At 44.5% G+C, this 18,287-nt stretch overlaps 1 long non-coding RNA gene across 1 annotated transcript; it reads left to right on the top strand.

Annotated features, from left to right (window-relative positions):
• Nucleotides 1-5,388: 5,388 nt before the first annotated feature.
• On the top strand, nucleotides 5,389-17,742 carry LOC120300678. The gene is made up of 3 exons (XR_005554712.1): nucleotides 5,389-5,812; nucleotides 16,864-16,913; nucleotides 17,169-17,742. It is a non-coding gene; the product is annotated as an uncharacterized LOC120300678 (long non-coding RNA).
• The last annotated feature ends 545 nt before the right edge of the window (nucleotides 17,743-18,287 follow it).

The following is an 18,287-nucleotide window of genomic DNA, read 5'->3' as shown; positions in this document are numbered from 1 at the left end:
TGGGGCCTCAGACTTCCTCAATGGGATGATCAAATCTGCCTTTCTACAGAGCTGGCCTGCTGAGTTTCTGTTTGGGGCTATTAAGAAAACCTGGGCCTGCTTTCCTTTGGGGAAACATAATATTCTGCCTTTTTAATATCCCCCAAAATATCTCCCTCTCTGTGTGTGTGGGGGGCTGACTTCCCACAATTTCATGATATCGCTCGAAGGTATAGAACAGGGGTGTCCCATTTTGGCAACTTTGTGGACTTCACGGATCTTAACGTTGTGGAGACTGGACCTCCCTGTTCTAAACTTTTGAAGTGATTACCATGAAATGGTATGATAGGGCTGGCTGGGGAATTCTGGGAGTTGAAGTCCACAGATCTTAAAGTTTCCCAGGATTAGACACCCTTTTTATTGAGGTTTCATACAAATCCAGTTTCGCATAACTTTCAACCGTTGAGACTCCTCTGATCCTCATTCATCACCTGCAACAGCTGTCGGTAACCGAGCAACTAACACCCGCTATGCCCAGATACCGTTTCCAACATGTGTGACGGCATTTAGGTCACTGTGGCTCATATCAGACAGGATATGATGGGTTGGGTCCTTGGTGCTCTCTGAGCTTGGTTGTCTTCTTGCAGACATTTCATTACCCAAGTAGGTAACATCATCACTGCCTGCCTGATTGGGATATGATTTCTAACTTCTCAACTCCTACGAGCTATTGGTTCAGGGCACATATTAACCATACACCATGACAAACCACAAAAGCTGGATTCAGACAAGGTGCTAAGCCAAAAACATCCATACTTTGGCTCAGCGCAATATGTAGGAAGTACACCAGGTGGTTGTTATCCAACTTCCAAGCAGCTCTCTCTCTCCCTCTCTCTCTCTTTCCCTCCTTCCTCTTTCTCTGTCTCTGTCTGTCTCTGTCTCTCTTTCTCTTTCTTTCTTTCTTTCTTTCTTTCTTTCTTTCTTTCTTTCTTTCTTTCTTTCTTTCTCTTTCCCTCTCTATTCCCTCTCTGTCTCTCTCTGTCTCTGTCTGTCTCTCTCTTTCTCTCTCTTTCTTTCTTTCTCTCTCTCTCTTTCCCTCCCTCCTCTCTCTCTCTCTCTCTTTCCCTCCCTCCCTCCTTCTCTGTCTCTCTCTTTCCCTCCCCTCTCTCTCATTTCATTCAACAGCCTTCCAATTTCCATTCTTAAAGCTGCCATTCCCAACAGTTTAAAACTAATTTTTAAAGAGGCAAAACCTTGACCTTCCAAATCACATACAAACTACCTTTTATTTCAACTTAAGTTTTATTTTGTATCTGCTAGCTTCGGTGCTTTGTAAGAAATTATAAAGAATTATAGGTCTTTGTGGAACTGAAAGGCAACACAAACAGCTGGGTGGGAACTGACTATAATTTTGGCGGGAAATCATAGGGCTAATCGTTCCTTCTTTCAAAAGCCACAGTGGTGGAGTCAATCTACACCTAAAAGCCCAAATTAAAGGGATATCTGCACGTAGGCAAGGAGTGTAAGTATTAACACCCAGATAAGCAGGGATTCACACCAGACAAATAGGCAGAAAGCAATGCTCTAATCAAGGCGCTCCCAAAGAGAAAACCACAGTCCTACTGGCAGGACAAACTACTCTATGTTAACAGGGAGCTAACCCCACACTCACCAGCAGTGGATGATGTTCCCTAGTAAGGTAACGAAACATCTGCCAGCGAACGACCAAGTTTAGGCAGCATCAAGGATTCCATATGTCTGTGGATATTCTCAGTCTTCCAGGTCATGGCCGTCCCAAAGGGGCTTTTCCAGGAGTTGAAGAAGCTCCTTAGATGAGAAGCAAAACTTCCTCAAAGAAAAAACAAGAAAGCCCAGTTGCCTCCTGGGAAAAGCACCTTTGGGACAACCATGAGAAAAGCGCATGAGAAAAGCACATCTTCCTTCCCCTGTCCTGACCACTTTCTACAGGGGGGCAATCGAAAGCATCCTGTCATACAGCATCACAGTCTGGTTTGGAGGCATCCCTGCTTCAGACAGGAAGGCAGTGCAGAGAGTGGTGAGGACGGCAGAAAAGATCATTGGCTGTTCCCTCCCTCCCTCCCATCCAGGACATAGCGCAGAATCGTTGCTTGAGCAGGGTCCGTAAGATTGTCTGGGACACCACACATCCTCTTCACAACCTGTTTTCCTTGTTCCCTTCTGGGAGGAGGGGGCTTTGTGGTATCCATCACAGAACATCCAGATTCAGCCAGAGTTTCATTCCATACAGAATTAACCTTGTGATCTCTCAAGCTTCCTCTTTCCGTTATATATTCAAGATGGACAGTATTTAATATTTATTTGCTACATATATGTAGGGGTGTGGGTCTATACATATGTTGTTCATAGTATGTTTAGGTGTGGGTCATGTATGTGTTTCACTTTGAGAATGGGCAACTAAATTTCATTTTTGATGTGTGCCGTTGTGCCCACAGTAAAAAAATGACAATAAAGGTTATCTTATCTTATCTTATCTTACCTTACCTTACATTACCTTATCTTACCTTCTCATCTCATCTCATCTTGTCTTATCTTATGATCTGGATGATGGAGCATTTCCATGGACATTTAGCCGTACACTTTGGAATGGATTCCCTTTGAATGGTGCAGGAGGTTGAACGGATTTCTAGAAAGCATTGCAGATTCTAGGAACCATTTGCGTTTCAGTGTGAAATGCAGACAACACAGACACATCCCCAACAGCCTGCGCCTGTCCTCCACAGTGAAGGGACCCAGGCAGAAAAACATCCTGCAGGAAGGACAACTCCTCAACACAGTCCTTGCAGCAGTTCCAAGAAGGCTCCACATCCATTTGCACAACTCAGGTGATTCTGAGGATGCAGATAAACCTCCAAGTGGCCCCAAGGACTCTCTAAAAGGAGGCAAAGGACCAGCTGTCTGCAAGGAGTATAAATCCTGCCCTTTCCCCACAGTCCAGTCAGAGCTGAAGAAGCTCCTTGGAGGAGAAGCGAAACATCTTCAAAAGAAAAACAGGAAAGTCCAGGGGTCTCTTGAAAAAGCAATGTTGGGGCAGCTGTGACCCGGATGACTGAGGACCTCCATGGATGTGATGCTCCCCTTAGGTTTCTCCATCTGTCTTGGACCCGAATCCTTCTCCGGTTTGCAGGTGCTTTTCACCAGGTGCTATAAAGGAAGACCAAGGGGCAAGAGCAGACTCACAGGAGTCCTTGACGTACGACCATAATGGAGCCTTACCCAGCACAGGTCTAAGCTGTGAGTCGTAAATAAGGCCATCCGCCTGACTGACCCAATCTTCTTTTGTCACCACTGTTAAGGAAACTTTTTGTGATTTTGAAGTGGATCAATGGTTCTCTATGCTGTGGGATTTTAAAAAATAAAAATAAAAATCCAGAAGTGAAATGCTTGTTTAGCATACATCGTTCCAACCAACATGCCTCAGAAGCAGGAATTCTTAACGGCTTAAAGAAGGACTACTACGAAGCAGGTGCTCCATCAGCCTAGGAGACAAGCTTCGGAACAGAGAAAGTCGATTTGGGCAAAGAAAAGAAGAATCAGATGTGGCCTAAGAACAGGGTCTCCCAACCTTGGCAAATTTAAGGCTTGTGGACTCCAGCTCCCAGAATTCCTGAGCCAGGGAATTCTGGGAGTTGAAGTCCACAAGCCTTAAATTTGCCAAGCTTGGACACCCCTGCTCTACACAATGAAATGATGATGGGGCCAAATCAAGGTTTATTTAGCCAAATACGGGTTGAGAATGACAGCCGCCTTGGGAATTGCAGAGTGCGGTGCGCAGAGAGCCACCCTAGACAAACCACACACCACAATGAGCATCACGGCCTCCTCAGAAGGCCCGGCCTGCAAAAGAAGCCGTTTCTTCAGAGAATAGGCAATTTAACTCTGAACTGAGGCTGTCCCGGGGCCTCTTCTTCCCCTGAGGCAGAGATTGACCTGCTTGAGGCTGGGATGCACAACAGACCCACAATGGGAGAACACAACTCCTTTCTCCGCTGTGGTGACGGCCAAGATCTCTGATCCGTGGAAGTTCCTTCCTTGGCAAAAGACTTTGGGAAGTTTCCACCCCCTAGTAACACTCGAAAAGGGGCACCTGCACATTTTCTGAAGACAAAGGCCAGGATGACAAAGATGTGAATAGAGGGGAAGACGAAATATTTCAAATGTTTTTATTTCAATATCAACAATATGTACAATATGAACCTATTTCTATAACAAATAACAATAAATATAACCCAAAAACCATAAATAACAAATATAACAATCAAATGAGGGGGCAGGGGGCTAAGGAGCTGGAACTGGGGATGGGTCATTGAACAAAGGGAAGGACCAGGGCTGGTAGGATAGGAAAGAAGAGGAGGGTCAACCTATCCTCCAAAGCACATGAAGGCAGGACAAGGAGCAACGGATGGAAACGAATCAAGGAGAGAAGCAACCTGGAACTAAGGAGAAATTTCCTGACAGTGAGAACAATTAACCTGTGGAACCACCTGCCTCCAGAAGCGGTGAATGCTCCAACACTGGAAGTTTTAAAGAGGAGACTGGACAGCCACTTGTCTGAAATGGTATAGGGCAATGATGGTGAACCTTTTTGAGACCGAGTGCCCCAAAACTACCTCGCCCCTACCCCACCCCACCTCTCCTCCCCACAGGGCCACACACCCCCTCCACAGCCTGCCACAGCAGATTGCCAGGAGGCCCAGCAACATTATGGCAGCCACGCACTCTGTCCGCACCCTGCAGCATCGTCTGTATGCGCTGGGACACGAGGGTGGAGTCTTGTCCCCGCTGCCCGGCTGCCATGTCCTTGGCTGCGCTGCTCCATGCAGACTGCGCCTAGGGTGACTCTCCTCCGGGGTGGCTGCTGGTGAGGAGGGGGTCACGGGGGTGGCAAGGCTGGGGCTAGGTTTGGACTAGATGACCTCCAAGGTCCCTTCTTAGTATTGGAAGGGGAACAATATTGATCAGTGTACTGAGTAGCTTACATGGAGGAAGCGGCTTATTGATGAACGAGAATATTTGCAGCTCAGGATTGGAATGAGGGGTTGTTGTGATTCCTCGCCAGCCAGTGGATCCGGCAGCCGAGTCTGGGGACTCAGGTGAGGAGGAGGAGCCTGGAGTGGCATCTGAGGAAGATACTGAGGAGCACCAAGATTCACAGTTAGACGAGGAGCCCGGCCCCTCTACTCATGCTCGGGCAGAGACACAGCTGTTTTGGGAGCCTGAGTGTCAACGCTGCAAATACTGTATATTCTTGCTTTGACAATATGCAGAACTGTCTGGTATTTTTAGAGTTAATGTACAGCATCAGAGAGAGGAAGGAAACCTTTGACCTTCACACTAATTGGATAACGTGATATATGACAACTCATTTAGGGAGGGAATATGCTGATAATTTAACTGCTCAGAGGAAGGGAACTAAGATCTTAGCATAGACTTTGTTATGCCTGTGCCTACATTTTGAAGCAATAAAAGACTTTTAGGGAAATCAATGCCTGGAAGTTCTTTGAAGTGTTTCATTAGCCGGAACCATAACACTGAGTTGGGCGACGATGAGGAACAGCTGGGGCCAATCCTGGATGTGCAGATGCAGAGAGAGCCGAGGAGAGGAAGACAGAGGAAGGCAATGGGGTGGCTCCATAGGCAAAGTAAAAGTCACTAAGAAGCTACACCCTGGCTGGATTATAGAGGCGTGGGAGGTGCTGGTTGACGAAGGCAACGGTTCACGGTGCGGCTTTTTTTTTGTTGATTTGTTTGCTTCTGAAGTGGTCTGCCTCCAAAGTCTTGGACATTGAGTCAGGTGTGTAAAAATAAAAACGGGTTTGTTTTTCTTGCGTGTCCTTCCTGAGTAAAGCAGTTGAGCAAGGACTCACGTAGGCTGGGACAGAACATTACTGTTGGTACCGCCCTTGCTTGCCTTTGCCACAGTCGTTCTATTTCTTTTTGTAGGTCTTTGTATTTTGTTATTATCTCCAGTTCTTTCCCATCTATTCTGCTGTCTCCAGGCACTGCCACGTCCACTATCCAGACTTTTTTCTCTTTCTTATTGACAATTGTTAAGTCTAGGATGCTAGGTGGCAGGGGAAATATTGAAATATTCCTCTCTTGATCTTAACCTCTTCCAGTCTCTCACCATTGACCTGCAACTGTGTCTTCCATTGTGCCATCGATCTTTGCACAAATTTTCTGATGTTTCAACTGACTCCTGTTATTTCTAGGCACTTGATTATCCAGTCATGTGGCAGAGAGTCGAATGCCTTTTTGTAGTCAATCCATGACACACTCAGGTTTATTTCTTTAGTTAGAGGGCTTCGTTCTTCCTGAGGGAGAGGCGCCCGGTTTCCAAGTGAGAACAGTTGTATATCTCTTCTGGATTCCTCCACTGCCATCTCCCCCTGGTTTGCCTCCACTTTCTGAGTTACTTCCGGCAAGGCTTTGATTCCTTTGCCCTGGGTAAACCTTTGCAGTTCACCCACTTCTGTTTCTGTGAGTACTTTACTTCCTCTTATAAACCTGTGTTGATCTGCTAGTCATTGTTCTATTATTTCTGATTCTGGATGTTGTTCTTTCCAGACCGGGTGCATTTGTTTCTGATATCCTCTTCTTGTTGGACTTGATCTGTGATAACATAACATTCTTTCTTTGTTTTCAATCACTGTGTATTTGCAATAGGTAAACACATTTTCTTCTGCAGCTGCTGGCCCTGGTTGCTCAGCCAAAAGTCCTGAGTTCTGTAGCCCAGAGATCCACAACCACTTGGGCACCAAAGACCAGTTCCGTGGAGAGAAGCTTTTCTGTGGTCTGGTGTTCTGATCTTGCTCCCCAAACACAACAGAAGCACCAAATAGTCTCTAACGTTCCTTTTATTTCAGGAATGTCAGCAGCTTCACACAGCCTTCGAACAACGGAGCTCGCTCCCTTTTCCCCTGTAGGGGTCTCCCAAAACCCAGAGTTACTCTCAGTCTTACCACGCTTACAGCCAAAGGTCCTTCAAGCAAGCTGGCTGTGGTTTCACCTAAGACATCCTAAGATCAGTGGAAAAACTCTGGCAAAATTCCAAGGAGAAGTGTCAGGAGTTCCAAATACAAGTGTCTGACTGGCAGGAAGATGAATAGTTGTCTGCCACACTTATTTGTCTCCACCCCTGCCTTTTATCCACAGCTCAGGGTGGGGTTCTTCTGCCCCGAAGACCACCCCATAGCCTCTCGATGTTCTCCTCTCCTCAGCCTCTGCTGCGCCCGCACATCAATCACTGGCCCCATGTGATCCTCCGCTATTGAATCACTTGTCTCCAGGCATGGACGTCTCAGCGTTTCCATCGGAGGGCTGGCGGACGGCCCAGGCTCCACCTCTGTCCCTGGCTGTGACAGCTCCATTCATTTGTCGGAGCTTTCAGATGACCCTGATGCCTGGCCCGGCACCCACTCCCGTCCTTCCTCACCTGAATCGGCCGCTGAGTCCTCTGGTGGCCGACAGGGCACAACAACCAGAGAGTGTGTGGTTTTGTGTGTTACCTGTATCCCTCAGATGGGGCTTTGCTGGTTTGTGTGGACCGGTTGCTGGCATGCCACATCCCAGTACTGGTCCACGGACCAGCGGTTGGAGACCCCTGCTCTAGCCCATTTTTCACAGATATCCAGGAACTCCAACTTCTAGCGTGGACCATGTTAACCTGGGCGACATCCCAGCTGGTGTGAGTTCCCAAAATTTACGTCTCTCCATATTTTTTTATGGGAGACACACTTTTTGACTCCTCTGATGAGACTGGCCCAGTATGGTTGAACCTCTGGCACAGCTCTCCTCTTTCGCAGAGTACACAAGCCCCACAACCACAACAAGGTATTACTATTATTATTATCGATCATCGCACAGTCAGCCAGATGTTCAGACTGGATGTGGCATTTTGTCTACCTATCGAGTCCTTACCCAGGACCTGGGATAGGCAGTATCATTATTATTATTATTATTATTATTATTATTATTATTATTATTATTATTATTATTATTATTATTGTTATTATTATTGTTATCATTATTATTATTATTGTTGTTGTTGTTGTTGTTGTTATTGTTATTGTTATTGTTATTATTATTATTATTATTATTATTATTATTATTATTTTACTATTAATATTACTATTATTATTATTTGAAATAAAAAATCAAGGTTCTAGGTCAATACCTTAATGCACTGCTCCAAAAGAAGTTGGAACAAAATGCTTTTCTTTTTCATTCCCTTTCTCCTACACTTTTTCGTCTTTTCCCTTTTCTTCCCTTCTTTTCCCATTATTTTCATTTCCTTTGTAGTTCTGCATGTTATATTTCAATAAAGTAATAAAAACCCTTGAAGCATCACATTCATCGTACCGCCCAGAGGTCCATCAGAAGAATACCTAATGTAGAATTGTGTTGGAAACGTACACACAAATTGTGATCTAAATTAGGGCAATGGGATGTGCCAGACGGGAGCAGGAGGAGTCGCCAGTCCACTTAACGGTCAGAGAAAGAGTCTTCGGAAGCAGCCACCATAATAGATCCGTAGTTAAAAGTAACAGGGGGAAGTTTGTACTTTCAGACTTGCAAGATCCTGTTAATATAGTCCTTTTAGCTGAACTTCTGTCTCCTTTATCTTCTATTTGCCTTCAATGGGGAGCATATAAGTGGGGACATACAATTGTCCCCAAGATGGAAGAAAACACTAGCCGGAAGGTTGGACACCATCCCATCAAATCTGCTAGGCCATCCATCAGTGGAGTCCGTGGATTCGCACGGTCTTTAATCCTTCCTCCAGCCTGGGGAGAGGATGCTCCAGACAGCAACAGTCGGAGAAACCAGGTGGGATCCAGGCGCCACGTTCTTTGCTGTCCCAACAGCCCGTATTTTAAGATCAGAAGAGTAGAACAGAGCAAATTCAACCATTATGTGTAATAACTGATGCTAGAATAGAATAGAGATGAAAGGGACCTTAGAGGTCTTCTAGTCCAGTCCTCCTCTCAAGCAGGAGAACCTAGACCATCTCAGACAAGAGACTGTCCAGCCTCCTCTTAAAAAACACCAGTGATGGAGCGCCCACGATTTCTGGAGGCGAGCTGTTCCACTGGTTAGTTGTTTTCACTGTCAGGAAGTTTCTCCTTAATTCCAGGTTGCTTCTCTCCTTGATCAATTTCCATCCATTGTTTCTTGTCCTGCCCTCTGGTGCTTTAGAGAATAATGTGACCCCTCTTCTTTGTGGCAGCCCCTCAAATACCAGAACATTGCTATCATGTCTCCCCTATTTCTCCTTTTCTTTAGACTAGCCAGACCCAAGTCCTGCAGCCGTTCTTTGTATGTTTTAGTTTCCAGGCCTTTGATCATCTTAGTTGCTCTTCTCTGAATTTTTTCCAAACTCTCAACATCTTTTTTGTGATATGGTGACCAAAATTGGCTGCAGTATTCCAGCTGTGGTCTTATTAGAGTTTTATAAAGCGGTACTAATACTTCACGTCTTCTTGATTCTATGCCTTTGTTTATACAACCCAGGATTGTATTAGCTTTTTTGGCTGCTGCTGCACACTGCTGGCTAATAGTCAAGGGATTGTCCACTAGGACTCCAAGGTCCCTCTCACAGTTACTGTTTTTGAGCCAGGTCTCGCCCAATCTGTGCTTATACCTTTGGTTTTTCCTGCCTAAATGTAAAACTTTGCTTTTCTCCACATTAAAACTCATTTTGTTGGATAGGGTCCATTGTTCAAGTTTGTCAAGATCTTTTTTGGATCCTGAGTTTGTCTTCTGGGGTGTTGGCTACTCCTGCCGGTTTGGTGTCACCTGCAAATTTAATGAGTTCCCCTTCAATTCCCTCCTCTAAGTCACTTATGAAGGTATTCAAGAGTCCTGGGCCTAAGACGGAACCTTGTGGTAGCCCACTGCTTACTTCTCTCCACGGGGATGTAGTGCCATTGAGGACTAATCGTTGAGTACGGTTTGCCAGCCAGATACAGATCCATCTGGTGGTGATTTTGTCTACTCCACCTTTTTCTAGCTTGCCAAGGAGTAGGGTGTGGTCTACCTTATCAAATGCCTTACTGAAATCTAAGTATACTGTGTCCACAACATTTCGCTGGTGTACCAGTTTAGTCTCTTTATTGAAGACTGATATAAGATTACTTTCACATGACCTATTTTTAACAAACCCCTGCTGGCTACTGGTTATAACTTTGTTTGCTTCTAGTTGTTTGCAGATCTGTTTTTTTATTATCTTTTTCAGGATCCTCCAAGGTATTTATGTTAGACTGATTGGTCTGTAGTTTCCTGGGTCTGTATTTTTTCCCTTTCTTGAACATAGGAACCACATAACACTTTTCCAATCCTCAGCTACTTCCCTGGTGCTCCAGGATTTGTGAAAATTGTGGTGCAACAGTTCTGAGATAACATCTGTCTGCTCTGGGATGTAATCTATTGGATCCTGGCAGTTTATATTCGTCAAGGTCGGATAGGTGTTCTCTTACCATTTTCTTGCTTATTTTAAGTTTTGTTTCTAGTTTCTCTTTTGCAGTGGTTTTTTTTATATGTTATAGTTTCCTTTATGTGAAGACTGATGCAAACTATGATTTAAGCAGCTCTCCTTTGTCCTTGTTGTCTGTTATTTCCTTGCCATCTTCTCTCTTTAGTGGACCTACAGTTTCCTTGACTTTTTTCTTGTTGTTAATTTATTGGAGGAAACTTTTATTTATTATCCTTGATTTCTGTTGCAATTCTTTGTTCATTCTGAGCCTTTGTTTTCCTAATTTTGCATGTTCTGGCTGTCTGCTGAAAATTGACCTTAGTTATGTGCCCCTCTTTCCATTTTTTTTTATTTGCCCTTTTTTGTCTTTCAGTTTGTCAGAGAGATCTTTGTGTAGCCATGCCGGTATCATCTTGAATTTCTGGTTTTTCTTTTTCAGTGGTATTGTGCTGGTCTGGGCATTAAAGATCACATTTTTCAGAGTTTCCCAAGCTTCTTAAGTTGTTTTCCCCTTTAGGATTTCCATCCATGGGATCTTTCCTAGGTTCTCTCTGAGTTTGCTAAAGTCAGCTCTTTTGAAGTTTCAGACCCTGGTTGGATTGTTTTCTCTTGCTAGTGTTTGCATTATATTAAATTCCAGTATGATGTGGTCATTTTCACCAGAGGTTCCAGTAACTTCAACTCCCTCTACAACTTCTTTTCTGATGAGATGAGTACTGATGAGAACACCACTTGTGCTCCTGGCTTCTCAACTTTATTGCCTAGTTGTTTATAATCTCTCACTATTGTAGTCAGGTTCTTTGCTGTGTCATCCATCCCAATGTGGAGGAGGAGGAAAGGGTAGTTGTTGTTAATTGCAAAGTCATGTCCGACCCATTGTGACCCCATGGACAATGTTCCTTCAGGCCTTCCTCTCCTCCACTATCTTCTGGAATCCATTGAAGTTCACGCCTACTGCTTCAGTGACTCCATCTAGCCACCTCATTCTCTGTCGTCCCATTCTTCTATTGCCCTCAATCTTTCCCAGCATTAGGTCCTTCTCCAGTGAGTCCTTCCTTCTCATTAGGTGGCCAAAGGATTTGAGTTTCAGCTTCAGGATTTGGCCTTCTAAAGAGTAGTCAGGGTTGATCTCTTCTAGGACTGACCCATTTGAATGCCTTGCAGTCCAAGGGACTCGCAGGAGTCTTCTCCAGCATCATAGTTCAAAGGCCTCCATTCTTCGGCGCTCAGCCTTTCTTATGGTCCAACTTTCACAGCCATACATTGCTACTGGGAAAACCATGGCCTTGACTATACACACTTTTCTTGGCATGGTGATGTCTCTGATTTTTAGTATGCTGTCTAGATTTGCCATAGCTTTCCTCCCCAGGAGCAAGCGTCTTCTAAATTCTTGATTGCAGTCTCCATCTGAGGTGATCTTGGAGCCCAGGAAGATAAAACCTGTCATTACTTCCATTTCTTCCCCATCTATTTGCCAGGAATTGAGAGGGCCAAATGCCATAATTTTGATTTTCTTAATGTTGCGATTCAAGCCAACTTTTGCACTCTCCTTCTTCACCCGCATCAAGAGGCTCTTTAGTTCCTCTTCACTTTCTGCCATTAGAGTGGTATCATCTGCATATCTTAGGTTGTTGATATTTCTCCCAGCAATCTTAATTCCAACTTTTGACTCATCTAGCTCTGCCTTTCTCATGATGTGCTCTGCATATAAGTTTAATAGGCAGGGCGACAGTATACAGCCTTGCTGGACTCCTTTCCCAATTTTGAAACAATCGGTGGTTCCGTGTCCAGTTTTCACTGTTGCTTCTTGACCCACATATAGGTTTCTCAGGAGACAAAGAAGATGGTCTGGTACTCCCATCTCTTTAAGAACTTGCCACAATTTGTTGTGATTTACACAATCAAAGAATTTAGCATAGTCAATGAAGCAGAAGTAGAACTCCCTAGCTTTCTCCATGATCCATCGTATGTTGGCAATTTGATCTCTAGTTCCTCTGCCTCTTCAAAATCCAGCCTGTACTTCTGGTAGTTCTCGATTCACATACTGCTGGAGTCTAGCTTATAGGATTTTAAACATAACTTTACTAGCATGTGAAATGAGTGCAATGGTGCGATAGTTTGAACATTCTTTGGCATTGCCTTTCTTTAGAATTGAAATGTAAACTGACCTTTTCCAATCCTGTGACCACTCTTGAGTTTTCCAAATTTGCTGGCAAATTGACTGTAGCACTTTTACTGCATCGTCTTTTAAGATTTTGAATAGCTCAGCTGGAATACTTTCACCTCCACTAGCTTTGTTGTTGTTCAGATTTCCTAAGGCCCATTTCACTTCACATTCTAGGATGTCTGGCTCGAGGTCAGTGACCACCCCATTGTGGTTACCTGGGACATTAAGCTCATTCTTGTATAGTTCTTCTGTGTAATTTTGCCACCTCTTCTTAATCTCTTCTGCCTCTTAGGTCCCTCCCATTTTGGTCCTTTATCATGCCCATTTTTGCATGAAACATTCCCTTCATATCTCCAATTTTCTTGAAGAGATCTCTGGTCCTCCCTATTCTGTTGTTTTCTTCTATTTCTTTACACTGTTCATTTAAGAAGGTATTCTTACTCTTCTAGCTATTCTCTGGAATTCTGCATTCAGTTGGGTGTATTTTTCTCTTTCTCCTTTGCCTTTCATTTCCCTTCTTTCCACAACTGTTTGCAAAGCTTCCTCAGACAGCCATTTTGCTTTCTTGCATTTCTTTTTCTTTGGGATGGATTTAGTTGCTACCTCTTGTACCATGATGCGAACCTCCGTCCATAGTTCTTCAGGCACTCTGTCTATCAGATCTAATACCTTGAATCTATTTGTCACCTCTACTGTGTATTCATCAGGAATATGATTTAGTTCATACCTGAGTGGCCTAGTGCTTTTCCCTACTTTCTTCAATTTAAGCCTAAATTTTGCAACGAGAAGCTCATGATCTGAGCCACAGTCAGCTCCTGGTCTTGTTTTTACTGACTGTATAGAGCTTCTCCATTTTGGCTGCAGAACACATAGTCAATCTGATTTCTGTGTTGACCGTCTGGTGATGTCCATGTGTACAGCCGTCTCTTCGGTTGCTGGAAAACAGTGTTTGTTATTACCATCGTGTTCTCTTGACAAAATTCTATCAGCCTGTGCCCTGCTTCATTTTGTACTCCAAGGCCAAACTTGCCTGTTATTCCAGTTCTCTTTTGGCTTCCTACTTTAGAATTTCAATCCCCCATGATGATAAGGACATCAATTTTTGGTGTTAATTCTATAAGGTGCTGTAGGGCTTTATAGAACCAGTCAATTTCATCCTCTTCTGCACCAGTGGTTGGGGCATAGATTTGGACTACTTTGATATTGAATGGTTTGCCTTGGATTCGATCTGAGATCATTCTGTCATTTTGGGGATTATATCCCAGTATTGCTTTTCCTATTCTTTTATTGACTATGAAGGCTACTCCATTTCTTCTGAGGGATTCTTGCCCGCAGTAGTTTACCTGATGGTCATCTGAGTTAAATTCACCCATTCCTGTCCATTTTAGTTCGCTGATACCTAAGATGTCGATGTTCAGTCTTGTCGTCTCTTGTTTGACTACGTTTAGCTTGCCTTGATTCATGGATCTTACATTTCCCTATGGAGAAAAAATCTTTATAGCACCAGACTGTCCTTTCCCCACCAAATATATCCACAGCTGAGCATCCTTTCGGCTTTGGCCCAGTCGCTTCATTCTTTCTGGCGCTACTAGTACTAGCCCTGTGCTCTTCCCCAGTAGCATATTGGACACCTTCCGACCTGAGGGGCTCATCTTCCAGCGTCATATCTTTTTGCCTTTTAGTACTGTCCATGGGGTTTTCATGGCAAAGATACTGGAGTGGTTTTCCATTTCCTTCTCCGGTGGATCACATTTTGTCAGAACTCTCTGGTATGACCTGTCCGTCTTGGGTGGCCCTGCATGGCATATCTCAAAGCTTCAATGAGTTACGCAAGCCCCTTCGCCACGACAAGGCAGTAATCCATGAAGGAGAAAGGATAATAATCTGTATTATTTTGGTTAGGTCCTCAGCCACATCTTTGATTTTTACTCCAGAGAGACAACATACGTCCCTGGATTGTATGACTGGTCTGCAGATGGATGATTCTGTTCCTTGGAGGATAGAATCTCCTATTACCAACACTCGCCTTCTTTTTTGTGGGCTGCAGTCTGGGGTGCTTTTCTGCTTATCTCAGGTGTGTTTGTTGATGTGACATGTTTAGGGATGTTTGAAGTGATTTTTCTAGGGATACTTAAAGTTGCTAGGTGTCTACATGTTTTCTTTGAGGGGGAGGTTGTGGGTCTGCGTGTTTCCTTCTAAGGGGAGAAATCGATTGCTCAGTTTTAATGGTGTTGCTTCTGGTTGTGTTGGATTGGACAGAAGGGCTTTTTTACTGTAGTTGTATGCTGCTTCTTTCTTTGAGTGTTGTGTTTCCTTCTGTGTGTGAGATAGCTCCATTTGTCTTCCTCCTCCAAGGGTTTGTCAGGAGGGTCAAATCCTCTGGGAGCTATTTCTTCATTATTTGGTTCGGTTTTGGTAGAGCTTTTTTTGGTATGTTGGGGTTTGGCTAGCATTGCCTCTACGTTCCTTACTCTTCCTTGTAGTAGTTCACCTAGTTTACATCTAATGCACATGTAGTTTGGATGTTCTTTGGACATAAGCACATATGTGCAGCAGATATTGCATACCACCATAGTATGTCACCTGCTGCCGGCTGCCTCCGACTCCCTGCGCAGCCTTTCATTTGCTGCGCTCCTGTTTGCTGGCCTTTTCCTCCTGGCCCCAATTTCTTCTCTTCCTGTATCCTTTCTCTCTTCCCTCTCTAGCTTTCTGCTTCCTTTTCCTCCCTTCCCCCACCCCCTCCTAGTACCTTCCACCTGAGTTTGGTTCCTTCTCTCCCCAGATATCCGATTCTGCTTCCAACGCTGCCGCCATCTTGGCTGACATCATTAACCGATGGCGTTAGAAACAAAGGGAATTTTCTTGAGTCCGAGTGGGAGGCATTTAAATCCGTGCTATAGTAATAATAATAATAATAATAATAATAATAATAATAATAATAATAATAATAACAACAACAACAATGATAATATTAATAAAGTTGGAAGGGAGCTTGGAGGTCATCTAGCCCAACCCCCCCTGCTCAGGCAGGAAACCCTATACCATGCCAGACATGTGGCTGTCCAGTGTCCCATGAAAAACCTGCAGTGCTGGAGCAGCCACAACCCCTGGAGTCAGGTTGCTCCATCAGTTAATTGTTCTCACTGTCAGGAAATTCCTCCTTGGTTCCAGGTTGCTTCTCTCCTTGATCCGTTTCCCTCCGTCGCTCCTTGTCCTGCCTGCAGGGGCTTTGGAGGATGGGGGGGATGGTGGTGGGGAGGAAGTTAGAGGTCTTCTATGTACAAATCTCCTGCATTGGGGGAGAAAAAAGGGGGAACAAATTAAGGAAAGTAAGGGAAGCCTGTGCATATCAGCACAATGGCCAGCCATTAGTATCTTCATTTATTACATTATCAGTAAGAAAGTTACCTTCGTTGATTAAAATGTCAACCCCTCCAAGTTGAGAATCTGGGGGTGTGGGAGCTGGAAGAGAGAGACAGAAAGAGAGGCCTCAACCTTCCTGTTGCCAAAGGGTCTTGCAGAGTCTTCCCCACCTTCCCTTTGGCCCATCGAGACACGGATTAGCGCCACGTCCAGGGATTCCCTGATCCACCCAGTGGATGGAAAGGAAACAGAACCCATGCTTCCCTGCCCCTTTTCCTCAAGAGAGAGATTATATGAGGATGGGGCTCTCAGTTGGGCCTTTTCAGGTGGTTACTTACTTTCTCTGTCCTCAGGAAGAGGGGCTCCTTCTTCTTCGTCCTCCTCTTCCTTTCTCTGACCTCTGGAAAAAGGAGAGGCAGGTGCTCAGCAAACTTTTAGGTCTCCCCCAGATGAAGACCCCCTCCCCCCAAATCAGACCCTTCTTGGCAGCCTTCTCCCCCTGGAGACCCCATCCCCTCTATTCAGATGCTCTTTCTGCTTCACGGAGCTGGAGAGATTCGCATGGAGGACAACTCCTGCTCCCTCTACGAGGGCAATTCGGGGATCAAGCTCCATTTGGGGATCCAGGACAGACCCTCGCAGAGATACCTGCAGGAGCTGCAGAAGGAGGGGTGCTGGGGGGGCCAGGAAGAGCCTGACCCAGGGTGTCCACTCACCACATGGCTCCCTTTTCACCATCGTTATTTCAATAATAAGTTTTGTTCTTTTTTTCGGGGGGCAGACTGGGGAAGGGGCTGTATCGGGTGTGGGGTCATTCTCCTTGTGGCTTGTTTTCCAACAGCGGAAACACCCCAGGATGCACAAAGCCCTGGAAGAGAGAAAAAAAGGAAGGTAAGAAAAGGGACCAACTAAAGTCTTCTTTCCACAATCCCTTTGAGTCCAGAAACCAGCTCATCCCTTTGAACCTTGGTTAGACCTATTGGAAAGTCCTCAACCAGGGCTTTTAGCCCCAATCAGGAACTAAAGATAAAACTGGAACCCTTTTGCCTCCTCCCCCCCCCCCCCGTTTCCCCTTTCCTAAGAGATTTATCCCAAAGATGCTTTTAACACCAGGCAACTGGACTCTGTTTTCCCTTCTCATCCCAGAATGAAAAGATTTAAACTCCTGGAGACAGCTGTTCCTTTCTGTCCATGGCTACTCCCCCCTCCTCCTCTGTGAAATATCCCCCTCCTCTGAGAAATTGGCCACAAAATGGGGAAAGTTCCCCAGAGCCCAGCAGCCCAACTTACATCTTTGGAGCCGTTGTCAGCAGATGAGCGTCAGTTGAACAGTCCAGATGACATCATCAAGCCAGCGGAATCCTCCAGGAGATGACAGGATTCCTTTGGACACAAAAGAAAGACATGAGAGAGAGAAAGAAAAAAAAGGAGAAAAAAAGAAAATAATATGCTGCTTAAAATACGTATCCCTCTTCAACTAGTATATACTTACTTTCAAATTTTCTGTTCTTTTTACCCATAATTAAAACTTTACATTTTGAAAGAAGGGGTTTTTTTTGTTATTTTTGACTTTTGTCGCAAGCCTTAGTTCATTTTGAGTCTTAGCTTTCCTCACTTAGTCTTTGCAGGCTTGGGCTATTTGCTGATATTCTGTCTTAGTTAGTTGCCCCTCTTTCCACCTGTTATACTCGTCCTTTTTGTCTTTCAATTTATCAGAGAGTTCTTTATGCAGCCATACTGGTTTCTTTTGAGAGCTGTTATTTTTCTTCTTTGTTGGTATTGTGCTAGACTGAGGGTTTATTATCTCGCTTTTCAAAATTTCCCAAACTTCTTGAGTTGTTTTCCCCTTGAGGATTCTCATCCATGGAATCCTTCCCAAGTTCTCTCTAAGTTTGTTGAAATTAGCTCTCTTGAAGTCCAAGTTTGACTGTGCTCTATTGCTTGGGCTTGCATAATGTTGAACTCCAATATTGCATGATCACTCCACCCCCAAAGTTCCTGTGGCTTCAGTTCCTATTGTTTCTTCTCTGTTAGTGAGAATTAAGTCCAATATAGCCGATCCTCTAGTTCCTTTCTCCACTTTTTGGGAGACAAAGTTATCTGCTAGGTTTGTCAGGAATCTGTTTGATCTTCCACTTGGTGCAGAGTTTGTCTCCCAGTTGATGTCAGGGTAGTTAAAGTCCCCCATTACTATTGTGATGCGCTTCCTACAAACCTTAGTTAGCTGACTAGCAAAACGTTCATCTATGTCCTCTGTTTAGTTGG

This window comes from Crotalus tigris, unplaced genomic scaffold (assembly GCF_016545835.1).
Source record: "Crotalus tigris isolate CLP2741 ecotype Arizona unplaced genomic scaffold, ASM1654583v1 scf7180000024348.693503, whole genome shotgun sequence".
Taxonomy (NCBI): domain Eukaryota; kingdom Metazoa; phylum Chordata; class Lepidosauria; order Squamata; family Viperidae; genus Crotalus; species Crotalus tigris.
This window is presented reverse-complemented; position numbering and strand designations above follow the sequence as displayed.